General features: G+C 39.8%; 1 protein-coding gene across 8 annotated transcripts in view; it reads right to left on the bottom strand.

The window, feature by feature from the left end:
- TENM2 (teneurin transmembrane protein 2) overlaps positions 1-16827 on the bottom strand; it is a 1082027-nt gene that overhangs the window by 978719 nt on the left and 86481 nt on the right. For 7 of the 8 annotated variants that reach the window (XM_073355925.1, XM_073355927.1, XM_073355928.1 and 4 more), the window contains exon 2: positions 10084-10196. The gene's annotated coding sequence lies outside the window, so the exon portion shown is untranslated. The remainder of the gene's footprint in view (positions 1-10083; positions 10197-16827) is intronic. The other variant, XM_073355926.1, reaches the window with a different exon arrangement.

Here is a 16827-nt window from a genome sequence, read left to right as displayed (position 1 = left end):
GTGCTCCCCTCCTCTCTGTAGTCTTTTTTTGGCTGTAAATCTGCTGGTCACTTGGGTAAGATTTGGGTCAAGACCAAGGGCCCTGTTTCTCCCTGATGCACACAATCAATTACTGATACCATTAAAGAGAGTTACATAGCAGCTCTGGTGACAGAGAAGGTGACTGATGTCCTGCAAAGGAGTCCAAGAAAATATTAAACTATGGGGCTCTCATTGTACAGATGTGCTGAAAGAGGGAAAGGAAGGAACGGAAACCAAACCAAATAAAATATAACACTTGAGGCATTAATTGTAAGACAATTATGGAAAAAATATATTTTTAAAAAGTGCAGGATCTGAGCTCCAAATGAAGGTTGTACACAAATACTGCAGCAGTCTATATGTTAGAAAATATTTGCTTGAGAAGTGCCTCAGTTTCCTTATATCAGAAACTCCTTTAAGGCAGAGGTACCCTCCCCCTGATTGTTCTTTGTTCACATCCACAAATCCTGAGAAATTCCAATGAAGTCAGTGTAGTTACAGGAATATGAACGTGGTGTAAATGAAGAGAGAACCAATCCCTATATCTTTTATTCAAATGCACTTATAAATATGTATTTATATATTAAGAGTTTATTCTAAGAAAATATCACAAATCCCCTAAACGTTAAGTTAAAATGAGTTTCCTAAATATACATACAGTTTTTTTTTCCGAAATCCCCAATATAACTGCCAAATAATGGCATCTGTTTTGACATAAACAGTAGCAAACAAAGTTACTGATGAGGATTAAGGTAATCTTGTTGACATTCCTTTGAAGTAACTACTGTCACTGAAATCTCTGTAGTACCAGGAGCTAGGTATTCACATTCAAGTCTCTATAGATACGGTTACGCACTTTACACTAATTGTCAAGTGTGTGTAGGTAGGCAGTCATCCATCCACAGATTCAAAGAGAGTCAGTGAGGGCACTGGTTGTGGTGCTGGAGGCACCGGTCCTCCCTAGTTAACTCTCAAAAGGTAAGTCCCTGCTCCCTGTCAAGCTTTTCAGATCCTGGAGAATGTTATCCTTGATTGCATTCTAAATTTCTGTGTTACACAAACCAATTTTATATGCTATAGGAGTTCTAAACAATATGGGACAAATAGGCTGGTATTCAGTGTAAAGCTGCTGTAAAGCCAAATGATGGCATTAAATCACTTCACCAAAAGCTCTAGTAGGGATGAAAAAAATCTATCACGATATGTGGAAGCAAGCTACTATAAAATAAACAAGTGTCTGTTTTAAATTAATTAGGTTTTGTCTTTTTCAGACATATTACAAAAGTAATCCAAATGTATTCATTTCTCTATTTTTAAGGCATACTAATGGCCAATGTACCCTCTACTTTCAACATAAAGAATGATTAGTTACAAAGCAATCTGCAAAATCACAGTGTCTCTAAAATAAATAAGAAATAGTAAAGATCACTTTTTTTACGTGCGTCACATTGTAAATTACACAATAACTCACCGGTGATATTTTATATCTCAGCTAACCAACATGGATAACTAGATACACATCAATTAAAAGATCTTTGTCAATTTTTGCATGCTTCATTATTACACTAAGAGGCCTTGGCAACAATTAAAGTACCCAATTCATAGAAATTGCCTTTATTATTTTTGAAGCAGCTACTTTCTTTGGATGTAATGACTAAGAGAATAGAAACAGATGTCTCTGTTGCTAAGGAGATTGAGTTAAAAAACAAACTACTGAGATAAGGCAAATATGCAACTTCCACATTTAAAAAGGGAAAATTCATTTGACTGAGCATGAACTACTTAAAAAATAACCAGCAGTAGTTCAGTTACTGCATAGCAAAACATTGGATCAATTTTTGTTTTATAGTTTTTCTACTACAGTGTAATCTTCAATATTTATCCTAAGACACTTTAACTAAAGATAATGCATATATACATATTGTAGAACTGATATGCCCTGAATGGCTGCAGATGCTGATTGTCAAAGGAGGACAACTCTGTAACATGCTAAATAGCTGGTAAAGTCAGGAAAACCACAATAGTCTGTGTGAGCAAAATGAGTAATCTGACATTAAACTTCCAGCTCTTATTCCAAACATTACACATACCAGTTATGCTGCAACTAATTCCAAACAAGAACAATTTAAAAGATGCACACTTCTATAGCAAAGAACTATCTCGAACATCAAGTACTGTAATATATAAATAAAGTACCCATCTACTGTAAATCTAAGTACCTCCATTGCCTCCAAAATGCAGCTGAGGATTTGGTCACTTTTGCATATTATATGTACATAACTCCAGCAGAAAGTTCATACTTTAAATAGATTAGTAATGGGGAAATAAGGAGACCCTGATGGGATCATCTCCTGTCACTTTATTTTTCAGCTTTTTCATTGCAGCCTGTACTCCTGACATCTCTATTGGACTGATGTTAATGTCAAGCTGATCAGGTTCACATGTTTAGTCAGAAACTGGTGCTGAAATAGTGTTGGGTCTATTGGGGACTTTTATGAAAAGCTCTTCCCATCTGTTTTTCCGTTCTACCTCAGTTATAAACATTTTTTTTTATTTTTTTATGTTTTATCTTTGCTTTTTATTGGTCTGTGTCCTCTGTTGAAACGTCCACAAGGGGCTTTAGTCACTTGGTAATGGCTCTGTAGTTTTCTAGCAAAGCAGCAGCTTCATCTTACACATACTTACAGTTGTTCTATATCTTTGAGTTGCTTTTCACTGCCTTGTCTGCTTTCTTATACTCCTACAGTGTCTTTTCCAATAGTTCATTGGTCTTAGCATTCAGGAGTTTGCTTTTCAGTACTTTTCTTTCCTCAGTGAGATGCCACATCTCTTGGCTTATACAATTCTTGCTCTGTCTGTGACGATGTCCAGCTGCAGCTTGAATCACATTGAGCACTGCCCATTTTTCTTCAGGTCCAGTCTGTCTCTCACCTTCCTCTGTCTTTGGCAGTGCCTCAAGTCTGTTCCTTAGTTAAAGTTGGAATTTCTGGCAGTACTCTTTTGGTTTCAGATTTATATTGCTGATTCTCTTTACCTCCTTCTACTGAAAGCTGATCTTTCTCAATTTTAATTTCAGTTTCGCAATGCAAATATTGTAGTCACTGCTAGCATCTGCTGTTTGATATGCCCTTACATCTTGGACAGACAAGTTGAATCTTGAGCTCATGCAGATGTTGTTGATCTGATGTTTCATTTTGCCACCTGGTGATTTCCGTGTTTCTTTTTGTACTTCTTTGTGAGGGAACAGGGTATGTGCAAGAACTAAGTTTGACAAAAAGCACAATTCAATGAGTTTGGCTCTCCTGGGGCTGAATCCAGCCTGTTCTTCTCTAAGCTTTGCATCCACTGCCTATTTCATCCTGTGTAGTATCACACTGCAGAAGGCTTTTCCTACAGCAGAGTCATGTAACTCCTCTCTAGTTGTTACAGTCAGTAATATCACCCTTTTGGGGTATTCTGACAATTATTCCATGTTTTCACTGTTCAGAAGAGAGTCCTTTTCCAAACTCATTGAATAGTTTAGTCTCACCTTTGCCTATGATTCTTATTTCTGTTTTAGGCCTAATCCTGGAAAACTTACTTACATAATTATTTCAAAGATTTAAATGGAAAAATTCACATGGTGAAAGTTAAGCAGATCCATGAGTGTTTGCAGGAAAGGAGCCTTACCATGTAAACAACTTGGTTCAGGGAAGTTGTCTTCGATGCTTTTTGTAAAGCATCACCTGCACTTAAGACACTACATTAACAATAACAGTAAAAGTCTTGGAAGTAATAAAATTAAGTTCCACTATTAACTAAATATGCATACTACCTTGAACATATATTAAAATGGACAATGCCATCAAGGTAAAGTGAAATCTCCTACCCACACACTCAAAAATACTGTGCCCTTTGACGTGTCAGCTATTTAAAATAAAAGCTCCAGTGGGCCCAAAACACAGGTTTGAAATACCCTATGCAACATTCTCCGTTGACAACTTTAATTCCAAAGGCAGAAAGAAGTCCACAGCAAAATTATTTGTTTTATGACTCATCCTGCTTCATATCCCTACTACAGTTGCAACATAGTTACACTGAGGCATAATCTCTTCACTCTCCAATGCCCCACTGACATGTTTGTCTACTGCATTATTAGCATCCTAAGAAGACTCCATATTAAAACTGAATTATTCTTAGAAGGTATCTCACTCGCCAGTAATACTTTCTTTCCTTTAGTCAATAACAGTCATCTCCAGGATGACATCTTAGCCTGCTTTCAGGCTTATTGTAACTGAATCACGTCCCAACTTCTGTTGCCAATATATATAGCTGTCAGATGGAGAACTGATGCTGGTGGTTCTTCCCTGATACACTGAAATGCTGATTAGGTATGAACATTTAGATTTCTGACTGTGATGGCCATGTATCTTCCCCCTTCTGCAAAACCTGCAGCCACCTTTGGAAAAGATCTATCAAAACTTCCAATTTAGCATATCCACCAGCAGTTTGATAACTCTGGACAGATTCAGTGCTGAAATAGGCTTTAACCTTTGCAACTGTATTTATAACTGATCTGTAAAGACCAGTTAGCTGTTATGTTGTAAAAATGTGACCGAAAATAAAGGTGGCATCTTTGACGAAGGGACTTGTTCAAATAGTGAGTTCCTTCTCTCCATTTAAAAAATAAAATCAGTAATATTTTATCAGTAGATATACAAAAGTAAGGTGTTCATTAGATGATTCAAACAGCTGGATCTTTGGTGTCCTTCTGATTACCTTAGAGTGAATAAATTTGAGCTCCAATTATACCCATTAACTGCTTACATGTTTATCCTATTCCGAGGCACACTTTTATCAAGTAATCTACTGACATATATTGTCTGTCTGAATTTTGAGTCTCATAGCATATGAAAGCAGATTAGTATTCCAAGGCACACTACTGGGTGCAACCCTTCTCCTTTTTACTTTGAAATAATTCAATTCAGGATAAGCTCTGAAACTCGAAGGGGTCAGTCCTGTAGTTAACTCCACTGAAGTGACTACAACTGCTGTTCAAGTTTTGCTGACCCTTCAGGATCAGTCCCACAAAAACTATATTTGCCATAAGTTTTTGCTTCATATTTTTAGAACAAGTTGTTATAATGAGGTAAATCACAAATAAAGGACATTTTTAACACTAGTGGTAAAACTGGGATATTGCTTTTCTTCATCCGGATGAAGTTTATTCAATAAAACTTGGATCAGATCTCATAGAAGCTCACAGAGAGTGTCATTTGCCAAGATTTACAATGTTCATATTTTGGTTTTCCCAGGACAACCAATATTTGCCATTCCAAATTTTCTAATCTAGATTCTGACCACCCAGGTCACTCTTTAAAATGTTGCTTTGTACCTTTCCTAATGTATTTTCAACATTACTTACATTCTAGAACACACAGTAAAGCTGAAACATTTTTTCCTCTAATATTTTCTTCACCTTAATTACCATTTAGATAATCCACAGATAGAACTATAAGGATGAGTGCTGTTTTCAATTGTGACATATAGGACAAGATACGTTTAGTTAGATAACTCAAAGATCAAGATTGGAATCTCTCTTTATACATCATTGTACACAATGCTGATGTACCCATGCTGGTCCCAGAATATCAGGAAAACAAGGTGGGTAAAGTAGTTAATTCCATAAAAGATATTATCTCACCCACCTAGTCTCTTTATACATCAGCCATTCTTGCACAGATAGTTTGTGTCTCACTAAAGACTAAGAAAAGTATATGAATTATAAATATTTTCAGCACAGAATGTAGAAATTTTGGTTCTAGTTCTAAAAATAATCTTGATTGAAAAAGTTAAGGGCAATCTGCACTTTTTTATCAACATTTAACCTTGTTCCTTCTACAACAATCAGCCAAATTTTTCTAAAACTTTTCTACAATCTATTCAGTTTTTCTCCATGTTGAATGACACTCTACCTGTATGACTTCTCATGATGACCTTTATCAACTAAAATGCTATATTAATACATTTGATTTGAAAATCTTTATATCTTTTGTATACTTTTCGTTTTCCTTCACAGCTTTCAAATGCTTAGGACAACTGATTTCTGGAGTAAGTCCATGAAAGATGTTAGGAGATTTGGCTGACCTCTTCTTTACCACCCTCGAGCTACTGTACTGGTTGAATTCTGTAATCTTTCATAAATCTCTTGGAGTCCTATGAAACATTTTTTTAAAAGAATTCTCTCTTAGCTATGCAGGTAGGACATGAGACCAGTTGGGTTTCATCCACGTCCTTCAATTCAGATCCTACCTTACTAAACGCAGTTGCAAAATGGTTTATCTTATTTCTGCCAATTTGGCAGAGTTCAGCCAAGTCTATGAATGCACAAACTGCTATGTTCTGATGGGACAACATTAGTTGGCAGGAGAAACACAATTCTTCCCAGTAACATCAAAATCACCAACATCAAAGAAGACTGGAGTACAAAAGTTAAGGTCCCATATCTTTAATGTTAACACTTACAGAAATAAGTTGATTCATTCAAATATAGTTTAGGGAACTATGCTTTTCAAAATATCTGATCCCTCTGGATAGCTGTCCTAATTCTAGATTGGTCTAGATTATTCACATCATGGCTCATTGTAACTGCATATTTATTCTTGTTCTTCTGCCCTACTCTATGGATGCTAGAAAATTACATAAAGTTGCTGTTTTATTAAGGCCAATGTTATATTTATTCAGTACTCCATCAAAATAAATTTGCACTTATATTACAAATGATCAGGGATGACTGCAAGAAAAAGTGATAAATGCATGGGAGAATAATATTCAAACAACTTTGGACAACTTTATAATTAACAGTTTTAACTATTGCATAGAACAGAACTTTCCTTGCACCTACTGCTAAAATAGTAAATAAAGAAATAGACAATGAGGAGAAGTTATATTGGTTTTGTGATTCCAGTGCTCACAGTGCTGACAGCTTTTCAGTAGCTTCTAATTGTTGTTTTTCAGTTTAAAAGCAAAAAATAGATAAAAATTTAAAAAATCCATTAAAAGTAATGAAATCATTTCTTAAAAAACGACTAACAGAAAACTTAAAAAAAAGTATATTGTTTGCATTTTTGAAAGATTAATGTTAGATATTTAGGGGATATATGTCAAAAAAGCCAACAAAAGACAAAGCCGTACACCATGACAAAAGTAAGAACAAATAATATATTTTTTAAAATCAATACTACACCTCATCTTATACAAAGTAGGGGTAAAACACAATCATTTCAGAGTTCTCCACACACTTGGATGATAGAATCTTACATTCACTCTGCACAAATAAAAATATTACACAAAATATACAGCAGTGGAAAATCAAACCCTAAGTCTTAAAGTACCATGAGCATAGGGCTCCTTTCTCATGTAAAATAAATTAAAATATACATCTTACCAAATACAATCATGGTGTAACTCAACTGACGTCATTCTGTTGCAATTATATATTAAAGTCAAGTGCCTACAGGATGCTTTACTTAACATTTAGCACAGAATAAATCAGAAAATATTAAACTGATTAAAAAATAAAATAAATAAAAAGTAGATGGATTGTACAACGACAAACATTGCAGACATGGCAGGGTCCAGAGAACTGGGGTTTTAGACATAAACTAAGAGAGACTATTCCTCTCTGACATACACTTTTGGGACCTGCCCTGACAGTTAGAACAAGGAAAAGACAGTGGGCAAAAACAAGGGACTCTAAAGAAGGTACGTGGCAGTGCAAGGAAGGAAAAACAGGGCCTTCTAAAGACCTCCCCTAAAATGATAAAACTGGAGCCTGAAAACAGCAACATGACATAATATGAAATTGGGAAGAAACGTTGAGAACAACTCAGGTATAAGGTTGAAACTGGAATATATAAAGAACAGAAAAAAAACAAACAAGCTGTCCTGATTCAAGATAACAAGAGCAGAGGAGGGATGGAGGAATATAAAGTCCATGCATTTTGGCAAAAGGATTGGTGCTTAATCAGCCTGTTAGGGCAGCCACTGGAGGACTGAGTGTGAATTTAAGGCACAGATATAAAGAGATGACTTAGGAAAGCTATATTCTCCTTACACAAATTACACCATGGAATTAAATCCAAGCATTGTTGGAGTGACTGGCAACTCCCATTGAAGAGATCCCTCAGAAACTGGGCAAACACATTCAGGCTGATATGAGGGTCAGCTGTCATTGGCAGCAACTCTCTTGCAATTTAGAAGGAAATAGCCTCAAAATGGTTTCAAGGAGCATTACCACTAGATATGGGAGCAAAGTGGAAACTGTCACTAAAAAAATCCTTGTACATTTGGTAGAGAAGATATTTGTGTTTTCTATTCCTCTTGAGCATCACTGAGGTCTAACCAGTCAACATTTCCATTAAACAACCTTTGCCTATGAGCAAGGATCTCCAAGCCTGCCTGGAAGAAAAATATCTCTTCCAGGATTTAGTTTATACCTACTTTGGGTTACTTCATATCAGTGGAAGGAAGCAGAAGATTATTAAAGAGTGTGGGGCACTAAAGTCAATCTCAGCTCAAACACATTTTTCTTAGCTTTCCATGATCCTTAGGATGACCAAATAAAATTCATATTTATATATGAAGGTGACAGGTGTGTTTATAAATATAATAAATAATTACTACAACAATACTTAGATTTGCAAAATACCAGATTTTCTTCTCTTTAAAAGGAGTTTGTTTTACATATATATTTTTAGTTTGTTTTCAGTTAGCTTTCACGTAATTTCTCTGTATTATATATATATCAACTTTTATATAAAAACAAATATAAATGTTGCAAATTTAGGAGCAGTGTAATTATAATTTCATAGCAGTGACCTTAATGCTATAATAAATTGCAGGAAAATTAAGTTACCCAGTCAGGAAATAAGGAAGAAGTTGTCAGTTCGTAGTGCCAAGAAGTTGCATGGCTTGTGGGAAAGGAGCCACTGTAACAAATAGAATGCTGAAGAAGGGCTTGATTTTTCAGAAGCATTGAACCCTTCCAGTCCACTGAGACTTCAACTGGAGTCTAGTGCTCAGCACCTCTGAAAATCAGGCCCAAAAGGTATCTAGTGCCTGGTTTGAAAGATATTTATACAGCTGAAATTTAATACTAAACCAAATTCAATTAAATATTTTTAATAAAGGGGCCAAATCTAGCCATCCTTATTTAATCAGAACATGCACTGAATTTAATGGCAATTTGGCTTGAATAAGGATTGCCAGATATAGCTCAAAATTTGTATACAGTAGAATTAAGGACTGTGGAAGGGTACAGAGCTCAGAATGATTTATTTCATTTTAAATTTGTTTTAACTTTTCTAGGGGAATCATCAACTCAAGGGATTATATTTCCTTTCTCCTCTTGAGCCGCTCCTAAAAAAGACAGCCTGCTTTTCTCTACTGGACATACTAGGGTAGTGTGCTAGAGTATATAATTATATGAATTCCCAGAGGGTATGTATAACATAATTAAATTATAGGGTGTCTTGTGAGCATTCTGGCTGGCAGTTGGAGGACCATGAAAGAACGAACAATTCACAGGATTTTTTCCCTCATTTATCTTTCCTTTGCACTTTATATTATATGCAGATTTAAAACATTAGGAGTATGCAGTCAGCCAATTGCTTTGACTGGCTAAACAATCTTTACTGCTCTAGGATTCTGAATAAATGGTCCATCTTGAACAAGGAACCATTTCTTTTAACAACAACAACAACCAATTCCTAAAAGCCCCATTTGATACAGGTCTTTCTTTCAGGATAGGCAACTCAAACAAAAGCAAAATCCATGCAGGTAGAGAAAGGGCAGGCTTCTCTTTGTAAAGCATTCTGAAGTGGTTCAATTGGGCTGGAAGAGATTGAAGCAGATTTCTATAAAGGAAAATGCTAGGACAAATTGCTTTTTTCCTCAAAAAGCACTTTCCTGCAGAAATCTGGAAAGGCATTTTTAAAGCCTGCATTGAAGCACTTTGGTCAACAATACAAACACAACCTGAATCAGAACACCACATAAAATTGTAACTATGATTCCACTCACCAAGGTGGTGGACCTTCAACACGCTATTCAACAGGCTTTGTAGGTGATGTCCACTCCACACAAACTGACAGAGCTCCAAATTTGTTTAGCAATAAAAAGCAAGAAGTAACTGTCTGGAAGAAAGAAAAATGTATAAAGTTCAGAGAAAAATCACAAAATACCATAAATATAGATTTTAAAAAATTCAGTGCCCGTAGCTTTCACAATCTGTTCCCTAAGCAAAGAAAGAGAGATTTCCCATCCCTGCAGATCAGGGTTCTGCAATGAAACGTTAGATAGTTTAGGCCAGTGGATATTCTTTTGCTGCCCAGAACTACTAGACAAAGATACCAATCAGTGGTGTCCAAGATTGTTTTCTTACCCTGCACCCCTTTCTCTAAAAGAAGACTCCCACATTTTCTTCAGTTGGATTTTTCATTACCCTGAAACCACAATTTGGGGGGTGGGGTGGTAGAAGGAGTCATTTGGGCACAGTCATAACAGGTTTCTGCCTATCTGGCCAACGGATTGCTCTGTTAGGAGTCCAGTCAGAAGATGAAATGAAGAAAACACAGGAGCCAACCTGCAGTGGGAATGCAGATGTTCACTGATAAGAAAACAACTGGAAGCCAGTGACTGGTCATTCTGCCTAACGAGTTCAAACAGCAGAAGTCCAAAGAGTCTCAAATCAGTAAGAGCAGGAAAATAAACCACCATGGGCCATACTGAAGTCCATGGCAAAACTCCCATTGCTTTCATTGGGGCCAGGATTTCAGCTCATGTCTCTAAGTCTAACAAAGGAGTATTGTAACACAGGTACATATAGTATCATTATATAAAAGACACAGCTGTTTTCAATTGTTATGACTGCTGTCAAAAAGCAATGCTACATTAACATATTGTATAGTTAATATTGTCAGTTTACTTTTAATGAAACAAATGGAATTTGCTGCTGGTTAAAACAGAAGCTTTCTGATGTACCAGGCACTATTGAACAGGAGCTCACTGGAAATGTGCAGACACAATTGTATTTTAGGTCTATTGCTCTCCATAAAATATCAAATTATTACAGATTGCTTAGAGAGCAAACTATGGTTATACATTAATCCTACATGGAATCTTGGACGGTTTTAAGGTGCACTAATTACCTGATCACACCAAAGGATATTCTCAGAATGAGTATCACTGAAGCTGTGTTGGTCCCAGGATATTAGAGAGACAAGGTGGGTGAGGCAATATCTTTTATTGGTCCAATAAAAGATACCACTTTACCCACCTTGTCATTGTAAAAATGAATCTAATTCAGATGTGATATAAATGGTGGTTTAAGTTGGTGTGAGCATAAGTAGGTCTGAATAGGTGTAACTTCCATGCTGAGGGGGTGAAAGGGAAGTTTGTAACAAAAGCTAACAAGAGGTGGGTGTAAGAAGACAGATGAATAAGTAGGTGCCCTCAACCCCTGCCTTCTCTTATATTTTGTATATCATCCTGTTCAGTGCGATTCTGCTTATCCCTCATTTCACCTGTGTAAGTTACACTTAGTTTGCACATCCACTGAATGGCAAAACAGTGTCAATAATATCACTTAGGCCATGTCTACACTACGAAAGTACTCCGATGTTACAGAAGTCGATTTTTGGGAACGGATTGTATAAAGTCGAGTGCATCCATCCACACTAAGCACATTAATTCGGCGGTGTGCGTTCACAGTACCGTGGCAAGCGTCGACATTCTGAGCAGTGCACTGTGGGTAGCTATCCCACAGTTCCCGCAGTCCCCGCTGCCCACTGGAATTCTGCGCTGAGCTCCCAATGCCTGATGGGGCCAAAAATTTGTCACGGGTGGTTATCGGTAAATGTCGTCAGTCAACCCTCCCTCCCTCTGTGAAAGCAACAGCAGACAATCATTTCGCACCCTTTTCCTGGATTGTCCGAGCAGACGCCAAAGCACAGCAAGCATGGAGCCCGTTGAACTCAGCACAGCAGTTATGACCATTGTAAACACCTCGCACATTATCGTGCAGTTTATGCAGAACCAGCACCTGAAAAAACAGGTGAGGAGGCAACGGCAGCGTGGTGAGGAGGACATGAACACAGATTTCTCTGAAACTGCAGTCCCCAGCAATTTGGAGATCATGGTGTTACTGGGGCAGGCTCATGCTGTGGAACACTGATTTTGGGTCTGGGAAACAAGCACAGAGTGGTGGGACCGCATAGTGTTGCAGGTTTGGGACGATTCCCAGTGGCTCCGAAACTTTCGCATGCGTAAGGGCACTTTCATGGAACTTTGACTTGCTTTCCCCTGCCCTGAAGCACAAGAATACCAAGATGAGAGCAGCCCTCACAGTTGAAAAGCAAGTGGGAATAGCCCTGCAGAAGCTTGCAACAGCAGACAGCCACCGGTCAGTTGGTAATCAATTTGGAGTGGGCAAATCTACTGTGGGGGTTGCTGTGATGCAAGTAGCCAACGCAATCATTGAGCTGCTGCTATCAAAGGTAGTGACTCTGGGAAATGTGCAGGTCATACTAGATGGCTTTGCTGCAATGGGATTCCCTAACTGTGGTGGGGCTATAGACGGAATGCATATCCCTATCTTGGGACCGGACCACCAGGGCAGCCAGTACATAAACTGCAAGGGGTACTTTTCAATGGTGCTGCAAGCACTGGTGGATCACAAGGGACGTTTCACCAACATCAATGTGGGATGGCTGAGAAAGTTTCATGATGCTCATGTCTTCAGGAACTCTGGTCTGTTTAAATGGCTGCAGGAAGGGATTTACTTCCCAGACCAGAGAATGACTGTTGGGGACGTTGAAATGCCTATAGTTATCCTTGGGGACCCAGCCTACCCCTTAATGCCCTGGCTCATGAAGCCGTACACAGGCACCCTGGACAGTAGTAAGGAGCTGTTCAACTATAGGCTGAGCAAGTGCAGAATGGTGGTAGAGTGTGCATTTGGACGTTTAAAGGGTTGCTGGCACAGTTTACTGACTCGGTCAGACCTCAGCGAGACCAATATTCCCATTGTTATTGCTGCTTGCTATGTGCTCCACAATCTCTGTGAGAGTAAGGGGGAGACATTTATGGCGGGGTGGGAGGTTGAGGCAAATCACCTGGCCGCTGAATATGTGCAGCCAGACACCAGGGTGGTTAGAAGAGCACAGCAGGAAGCACTGCACATCAGAGAAGATTTGAAAACCAGTTTCATGACTGGCCAAGGTACTGTGTGACACTTCTGTTTGTTTCTCCTTGATGAAAACCCGCCCCCTTGGTTGCCTCTAAATTTCCTGTAAGCCACTCACCCTCCCCCCTTCGATCACAGCTTGCTTGCAAAGGAAATAAAGTCACTATCGTTTAAAAAACATGTATTCTTTATTAATTGATTATAAAAATATGGCGATAACTCACAAGGTAGCCTGGGTGGGGTGTGGGAGGACAGTAAGAGGGAAGGAAAAGGACACTTTAAAATTTCTTGAATGACAGCCTTCTGTTGTTTGGGCTGTCCACGGGGGTGGAGTGGTTGGGTGCCCAGGAGCCTCCCCCCCCAGCATTCTTGGGCGTCTGGGTGAGGAGGCTATGGAACTTGGGGAGGAGGGAGGGCGCTTAAACAGGGGCTGCAGCGGCAGTCTGTGATCCTGCTGCCATTCATGAACCGTCACAAGATGCCGGAGCTTGTCTGTTTGATCCTGCAGCAGCCCCAGCATTGCCTCATGCCTCCTGCCTCCTCTGATCTTCCTGCCACCACCTCTCCTCATGTTCATCAGTCACTTTCCTGTACTCTCCTACTGTGTCCCTCCACGCATTCTGCTGAGCTCTGTCAGTGCCGGATGACTGCATGAGCTCAGAGAACATTTCATCGCGCATGCATTTTTTCGCCACCTTATCTGAGATAGACTTTGGGACGGAGGAGGAAGGCTTGAAACATTTGCAGCTGCTGGAGGAAAAAAAGGGAGTGAAATATTTAAAAAGATACATTTTACAGAACAATGGCTATATTCTTTCACGGTGAACACCACTATTCACATTACATAGCACATGTGATTTTGGTACAAGGTCACATTTTGCATCTTATATTGAGTGCCTGCGGCTTTGGTGTTAGAGATCACACACGCAGTGACGGGCAACAGAATTCGGCTTGCAAACGGCCATGGTAAGCCATAGTCTTTCGGCTTCTGCAACCTTCATAACAGCAACGCCCTCCTCTCCCATACCAAGCAAAGCACGTTGAGTTGGCCATTTAGTGCTGCGGTTTTCCTGTTAACGTACAGCAGCAGAAACCAAACTAACCCCTCCCCCTCACCATCCAATTCTCTGGGATGATCACTTTACCCCTCCCCCCACCACATGGCTGGTATCAGGGAAGATCCCTGCTAGCCAAACACGAACAGCTTAGCACCAATCCCTCCCCTCCCCCCGCCCGCACGTGGCTAACTGCGGGGAGGATTTCTTTTTAGCCACAGGCAAACAGCTCAGTAGGAACGGCCACCTCTGAATGTCCCCTTAATTAAATTCCCCTATTTCAACCAGGTTACCATGAATGATATCACTCTCCTGAGGATAAGACAGAGAGATAAAGAACGGATGTTGCTTGAATGCCAGCAAACACCGGGACCATATGCTGCCAGGCTTTGTCATGCAATGATACCAGGTTACTTGCTACTAGCATGGCATGATAAAGTGTCCTACCATGGAGGACGGAATAAGGCTGCTCTTCCCAGAAACCTCTGCAAAGGCTTTTAGAGTACCTCCAGGAGAGCTTCATGGAAATGTCCCTGGAGGATTTCCGCTCCATCCCCAGACACGTTAATAGACTTTTCCAGTAGCTCTACTGGCCATGAATGCATTCAAAGTCCTCAGGGCTACTTAATCATTAAAAAATTCTTGCTTTTATAACACGTATTATATTTTAAAAGGGTCACTCACCAGAGGTCCCTTCTCCGGCTTCTTTGGGTTGGGAAGGTATTTCAGTCATGATGATAAAAAAACCACTGTCGGGGGAGAACGATGTGCTGTGTGCTCCCTCAAGCTCGTCCTCCTCCTCATCATCTTCCCTATCTGCAAAATCCTCAGGCATGACAGAGAGTACCCCATCATCAGAGTCCACGGACAGGGGTTGGGTAGTGGTGGCAGCCCCCCCTAGAATTGCATGCAGCTCAGCATAGAAACGGCATGTCTGGGACTCTGTCCTGGAGCGTCTGTTTGATTCTTTGGTTTTCTGGTATGCTTGTTTGAGCTCCTTAAGTTTCATGCGGCACTGTGTTGCGTCCCTGGTGTAGCCTCTGTCCCGCATGGCCTCGGAGATTTTTTGAAATGTCTTGAGATTTCATCTTTTGGAAAGTAGTTCTGATAGCACGGATTCCTCTCCCCATACAGCGATCAGATCCAGTACCTCCCGTTCGGTCCATGCTGGAGCTGTTGTTCAAGTCTGGGATTGCATGGTCACCTGTGGTGATCAGCTCGCCTGGCCAAACAGGAAATGAGATTCAAAAGTTCCCAGGGCTTTTCCTGTACACCTGGCCAGTGCATCCGAGTTCAGAGTGCTGTCCAGAGCTGTCACAATGGTGCACTGTGGGATAGCTACCGGAGGCCAATACCTTCGAATTGCGTCCACACTAACCCTAATTTGAAAGGGCAATGTCGATTTCAGCGCTAATCCCCTCATTGGGGAGAAGAACAGAAATAGGTTTTATGTAAAAAAAAAAAAGCCTTCATTGTGTGGATGGGTGCAGGGTTAATTCGATTTAATGCTGCTAAATCCGACAAACTCATAGTGTAGACCAGGCCTTACACTCACTTTCCAATCTTTTTACACCACACTTGTGGGCACACCACCATTTAGGTCACTGCTGAATTTGGAAACAGATGGCCATAGCAACTACATCTGGTTATATCAATTATGAATTGGGATTGATATATCTATTGAGAACAAAACAAAAACAAGTTTCAGAGTAACAGCCGTGTAAGTCTGTATTCGCAAAAAGAAAAGGAGTACTTGTGGCACCTTAGAGACTAACCAATTTATTTGAGCATAAGCTTTCGTGAGCTACAGCTCGCTTCATCGGATGCATACTGTGGAAAGTGTAGAAGATCTTTTTATACACACAAAGCATGAAAAAATACCTCCCCCCACCCCACTCTCCTGCTGGTAATAGCTTATCTAAAGTGATCACTCTCCTTACAATGATGATCAAGTTGGGCCATTTCCAGCACAAATCTAGGGTTTAACAAGAACGTCTGGGGGCGGGGGGGGGGGGAGGAAAAAACAAGGGGAAATAGGTTACCTTGCATAATGACTTAGCCACTCCCAGTCTCTATTCAAGCCTAAGTTAATAGTATCCACTTTGCAAATTAATTCCAATTCAACAGTCTCTCGCTAGAGTCTGCATTTAAAGTTTTTTTGTTGTAATATCGCAACTTTCATGTCTGTAATCGCGTGACCAGAGAGATTGAAGTGTTCTCCGACTGGTTTATGAATGTTATAATTCTTGACATCTGATTTGTGTCCATTTATTCTTTTACGTAGAGACTGTCCAGTTTGACCAATGTACATGGCAGAGGGGCATTGCTGGCACATGATGGCATATATCACATTGGTGGATGTGCAGGTGAACGAACCTCTGATAGTGTGGCTGACGTTATTAGGCCCTGTGATGGTGTCCCCTGAATAGATATGTGGGCACAGTTGGCAACGGGCTTTGTTGCAAGGATAGGTTCCTGGGTTAGTGGTTCTGTTGTGTGGTATGTGGTTGCTGGTGAGTATTTGCT

This window comes from Lepidochelys kempii, chromosome 8 (genome assembly GCF_965140265.1).
Source record: "Lepidochelys kempii isolate rLepKem1 chromosome 8, rLepKem1.hap2, whole genome shotgun sequence".
Taxonomy (NCBI): Eukaryota; Metazoa; Chordata; order Testudines; family Cheloniidae; genus Lepidochelys; species Lepidochelys kempii.
The sequence above is the reverse complement of the archived record's forward strand: the minus strand, read 5'-3'. Positions and strand labels throughout refer to the sequence as shown.